Source organism: Macadamia integrifolia, chromosome 4 (genome assembly GCF_013358625.1).
Source record: "Macadamia integrifolia cultivar HAES 741 chromosome 4, SCU_Mint_v3, whole genome shotgun sequence".
In the NCBI taxonomy this organism is placed as follows: Eukaryota; Viridiplantae; Streptophyta; class Magnoliopsida; order Proteales; family Proteaceae; genus Macadamia; species Macadamia integrifolia.
In genome coordinates this window covers 26,412,457-26,418,460 of record NC_056560.1, presented here as the reverse complement: position 1 = coordinate 26,418,460, position 6,004 = coordinate 26,412,457, and the positions used below count along the sequence as shown (strand labels likewise).

General features: G+C 34.7%; 1 long non-coding RNA gene across 1 annotated transcript; it reads left to right on the top strand.

The window, feature by feature from the left end:
* Positions 1–3,192: 3,192 nt before the first annotated feature.
* LOC122076558 lies at positions 3,193–5,933 on the top strand. Its single transcript, XR_006139514.1, has 2 exons — positions 3,193–3,537; positions 4,867–5,933. It is a non-coding gene; the product is annotated as an uncharacterized LOC122076558 (long non-coding RNA).
* The last annotated feature ends 71 nt before the right edge of the window (positions 5,934–6,004 follow it).

The following is a 6,004-nucleotide window of genomic DNA, read 5'->3' as shown; positions in this document are numbered from 1 at the left end:
TTAGCCGGGTCAAAGATCTGGACACCCGGGTATCAGAAAAAAAAAAAAAAAAAAAGCAAGTCTAAGATTTCATCACATCTGACTCTAAATAGTAAATACCTTACGAAGTGTGATTAATAAAATCTTTTCTTAGATTTATCTTGAAATTCAAACATAATTAATAGTATCCTCTATTCAATTCGCTAAACTAGATTAGGCGGCTGAAATTTTGTAGACACGTAGACCTCAAGATTTCATATTCACATGTCAAACTTCAACTTAAAGAGTTCCTTATTTAGCAAAATAAAGCATTGAAATTTTTAAAGAGATTTAAGTAGTGATAGTAGTATCAGTAGATGTGCATTGATATACATGAGTTTTTTTTGGTAGAAGATATATACATGAGTTTGCATGTTAATACATAGAGGGGGTAAATGATTGATTTTGGGTCTAAGATTGACATGTGATCTATCCAGTCCATCTCCTAAGTATTCAATGATCAGATTTATCATTTGACCCTTCCATGTGGCCGAATTAGGTGTCTAGATCAAAAACTAAACACAATAACTTGGTCAGCCAAGTAGGAAAATTTTGCCAAAAAAAATCATGGATAGGTTATGTTAATTTAGGTGATTACTTTTTCTTCCCTTCAAGTGCTTCTTTGGGGGGATTAGGAGACAGTGTTATCTCTGATGAGCTGCAATAGTTGGTGGATGTTGACTTTAATCTCACAATGTGGCCTCAAGCATCCCCACCTCTCATTCTCATCTGTTAACTGATCCAAGTTTAATGTTATTTTTAAGGCTAAGTTGATAATAAGAACACTGGGGGACACCATAAAAGTACAGTAGACGTGGGAAGGTATTAAACAAAAAAAAACTAACTACTTTGGCATTAACCCTTCTCTCCTAGGTAGACCGTAGATCTCAAATCTTTCTACCCTATCCCTATCATGGGCTATAATTTCTTTTTCCCAACTCTCCTCATCTTTTATTGGATGTGGAACAATCATTTTCTCTTTGCCTAATTACTTTTAGATATATTATTAAATAAATACTTTTTTTATTACTTTGATTTACTTTTAATCATTGATCATAGCCTTTAAAATCTTGGTGGTCCGATCCAATGGGAATTTGTAGTTGCTTAAACAGTAGTCATTAGTCCCAACTTTAGAGAAAACCCATTTGAGATACAACTAGAATTAAAAGGAAGTCTGAGATTTTACCTCATCTGACTCTTAATACCTTAAGAAATGTGATAATAAAATCATTACTTAGATTTATCTTGAAATTCAACCAAAATTAGTAGTATCCTCTATCCAATTCACTAAATCAGATTAGGCAGTTGAAATTTTGTAAATACGTAAAGCCCAAGATTTCCTACTCACAAATTAAGCTTCAGCTTAAAGAGTTCCTCATCTAGCAAAACAAAACATTGAAAATTTTAAAGAGATCTAAGTAGCGATAGAAATGTTAATGGATATGCATTGATATACACAGGTTTGCATGTCAGTACATGGAGGGGGTAAATGATTGATTTTGGGTCTAAAAGTTGACATGTGATCTATCCAGTCCATCTCCAAAAGCATCCAATGATCAAATTTATCATTTGACCCTTCCATGTGGCCGAATTAAGTGTCTAGATCAGAAGTACACTTACTTGGTCAGCTAAGTAGGAAAATTTTGTCAAAAAAGAAAAGAAAAAAAAGAACTTTTTATGTTATCTTTATTTTTAAAAGGGTAAACAACACAACTCAATTTTGTCTCAACTAAATCAGGTTAGATGCATAGATCCTGCCCTCCAATAAACTCTATTCAAGTCATATTTACAAGGCCTAAACTATGCATGTTTCTCTTCATCACTCTTATAGGTCTATCCTCGGCTCTTTTAAGTCCCTCAATATGAATCAAACTATTATTCTTTATTTGAGCATCTAAAGACCTCTCTTGAGCTCTCGTAGATTATCATGTATCAAAACTATTACTAAATAAACTCTGCTATGATCATTCCTAGTTCTATTACACATCCATTTCAATATTTTCATCTCTACAACACTAAATTTATCTACATAATATTTTTTAACTGCCCACATCACCATATATTCCACACCTCAAATGTGAATCCCTCAATCTATTCACCAACAATATTGTTTAAGAGAATTTGAGATCATGTGCAATGTGGGATTGTTATGACCCTTCTCTTTCACTTGGTTTATTCTTTTATTCTAAATTTTTTGAGGGAACAATTCTTTTATTCTATTGACCTCTATAAGAATTCACAAGGACAAAACCTACAAGGTTTGGACAGACAGGAAGTTGTACTGTCCAAGAGTCCAGACAAGAAATATATACAAACTTAGCTGTATACCCCTATACCCACCCACTTGGTGAAACTTCCCCACTACCCCATCTTCCAACCAATGCACCACTGTAGCCTGAAAAACAATTCCATTGGTATGACCCAAAAATCTCTGGAAAAACCACTACTAAGGAAAGTTAAATAGTAAAGACAAATTTGTGGGTTAAATCAATCGACAATCCTTCTATCATGTCGGGCATGTGTGTGTAGAGAGAGAAAGAGAGAGATTAAGTTTTTTTCTTATGGTAATAATAGAATGGTTAGTGAAAAGTGGGCCTAATTAGTGAATGACAGCTATCTAAAGCCCACTAAGTGAAGTGGGTGAAGGGTCTTAAGACTCTTAACCAGCTCACACTTCCACAGTTATATAGTATTGTGTATACACAGATGAGATGTTAATGGCTTCCGTCTCTGTAATACCAGCCCGACACCGTTGGTTCTCTGTTCCGAGAAAACCGGGGTTTATGTCACACACACCTTTCTATGGTGGGCCAGGGCTCAACTTGTGTCACATGCATCCATGTGGCCGGGAATTTCGAATCATTTGAGGTTCATTTAGTCCCAATTTAAACCCATCAAATTAATTACTTTACATTTTTTAACAGTTTTTTTCACTTACTCCACAGATCTGGATGTGGGTCCCACCAGACAGACTTTGTACCCCACAAAGGATACCAGTCACCGTTGGATCCGGCAGGTTGTATCAAAGCCACGATTATCTATGTGAATTTTTGTTTTTGTTTTTTTTTTTTAATTATTGGTCCAAAAGTCTATAGGTATTTTTTTAATTGGAGGAGAGAAAAAGGTTTAGCTCAGTTTTGGGCCTAATATTCTTCTCGGGATTGGGTTAGAAAACCTTCCCTATTCTACTATAAATTCAAGTCCCTTCTCAACCCTAAACCTTCATCTTCTCTTCTCTTCTCTTCTCTTCTCTTCTTATTAGTTTTCACCCAATCATACTAGCTATATCCCTCATTCTCTCTTTTACAGAATCATCATCTATAGAATCTAAATATCCTCTCTAGTGGTATCTACAAGTGGCCCTCTTCTTATTCTTCCACAGCTTTCTTGAACTGCATGGCATGGCATGGGATTGGCAAGGCTAAATTATTCTCCTATGACTAGGAGATTGGTGGATGTGCAGTGGGGTTATGGCTTCTGTAGTTCAATAAAGCTGTGGGAAGATATGGACAGGGCCTGGTCAGGATCTTTATCAACCGTTATTCAGTTTGTCTTTCTGCAATTCTGACAAGCTTTTTGTTTGATGATATTTACCTTTTCCTTTAAAATTCTACTCATCACAGCCATGTTTATTGTGTTGGAGTAGGATCTTAAGGTTTCTCAGTTCTATTTCTTTTCATTGCCTGGTGCTGTTAATATTGATAGTTTTCAGTTTTGGGTTTTGCATGATAGTTGTTTAGGAAATTTTTTAATTGGGTTTTGCCTGATAGTTTTTAGATCTATAGTGCAACTTCCTCTCATTTTGGAGGACCAATTCTCTCTCTCTCTCAATTGGGTTTTGCCTGATAGTTGTTAGATCTATAGTGCAACTGAATCTCATTTTGAAGGACCAATTCTCTTTCTCTCTCTCTCTCTCTCCCAATTGGGTTTTGCCTGATAGTTGTTAGATCTATAGTGCAACTTAATCTCATTTTGAAGGACCAATTCTCTCTCTCTCTCTAGGGTTGCCCAAGTCCTTAATTTCTTCTTTGGTGGGTTGGAAGACAAGGATAAATAATATTTCTCAATGCCTTCCTTACAGAATAAGAACAAGAAAAAGAAACAGTCTAAAATAAAGGATATTCATTGAATAATTGTGGTGGAAAGGAATAATATTTATATCATGTTGATGCCTGTCTTTCTTGGATTTTTTTTTTTGTATCCATGGTTTATTTGAACATTTTCTTTTTGTCCAAACTTTCCTGTAGGACATGGTTTATATATTCCAAGCTTTAGATTCCTTTTAAATGGGTTGATGCATGAAGTAGCCCTGGCAGTTATTTTTCATTCCAACATATAGTTCTATAAATAGAAATAGAATTAATTACCACAATCAAGAAACAAACAAATTTATTTCTGTAACAACTAAAAACTTTTTTTTGTGAAGAAATTCAAGAGATCTCTTTCTACTTTGTAAAGGAAAGGTCTTATTGTCCCTTGAAGGGTATAGACTCTAGGCTTTATATATAGTGATACATTGTTGTTTCTGTATTTTCTTGTAAAATCCCGAATACCCATTTCTAAAGTTGTCTTTGCTGATTAGAATATTCAATTATTCTTCACTTTAATGTTTTTGGTGATTGAATGAGATCAAATTATGTCCATTGACTCCTTGTAGTTATATGAACTTTGATTTGTTCACAGAACAATTGCTTTGCTTTTCCTCATCTGGAACCCCACCAGCACAACTTAGACAAGCTTTTATGAAACTCATTAAGATGAAGATTGGTTTGGTGAGGCCTTTATGGAAAGAAAGCTTTGTTTGTTGAGTCTTTTTTACTAACCCTTCTCATGGTTGTGCTTGTGAAGGTATGAAGCTGAGAATTATGGCCAAGGTCCATTCATTTTAAAGTCAGGAGGTCCCTTAGATCAGCTTCTGTTTCATGTATGTCTTCTGGGATGGTTGTAGCAGTAATTGTATTTATGGTAATGTAGTATTTATAACTTGTATGGCCTAAATTAACAAACTTTCAGACCCACATGAACTACTGGAGATGCAGCATTTCAAATGCTGCATTTATAAAGATGTGATGTCTGTACAAGTCTTTCACAGGTAAATGTCTAGCTTGTATGGATCAGTTGATCTTATTTCATGTTTAACATTGCACACTTATACAGTTTAATTTAGAAAAAAAAAAAAATTCCATTTAGCCTATACTCTTTCAAGGGCCTAATCAAGACCCTCTTGTGCAATCTCAAGATTCCATTATTCTAGTTTGAAGTAAATACTGTTGAACTAAGGGAAAGCAAGGCCTTGTTATATTTGTGATTGTTAAACAACAATGATCAAGGATTCCTCCATCCTTTCTAAAGGTTTTGGTTTGTTTTATGATCATGATGAATAGTATCTCATGGTTTCTTGTTGATAGCTACTTTACTTTAAAGGGTCAAATTAATGATTCTTGTTGCTAATGTTGAGCTCACTTTTTGAATTAAGATCCCAAAGAAATAATAAGATTAAGATTGGAAGTTGAACTCACAAGAATTTTACTGCTTTTTTTTCAGTAGCTACATTCATTTATTACTCAGTCATCCAAGTCAAAAAGATCAACTCCTGGTTTGATTGGATGGATCTTTTCAACTGATACCTCTCTACTTTGGAGAAAGAATAAAAAGGGAAACACAGATAGGTATGGCTTTTGTGTTATTCAAAAATGGAAAGCAAAAGCTAGCTCTTAATTTATATCAAAAGAAGGGAAACTAAAGAAGTTTAGTGAATCAAATGCAATCTTCCTACATTTGGAGAACATTGGTATCATAACTCATGTATTCTGTTATTATATTTTTCCTTGAAGTAGTGAGAGTAAATTCTACTAGGGCTAGGGTATAGCAGCTCAAGCACCATTGATGCAGTACACACCACTGATACACCACCCTTTACCCCACCCAAAAAAAAGGGTCTGATACATATAGTAGTTCAACTTTGCTTCATCCCACCCCGCACCCC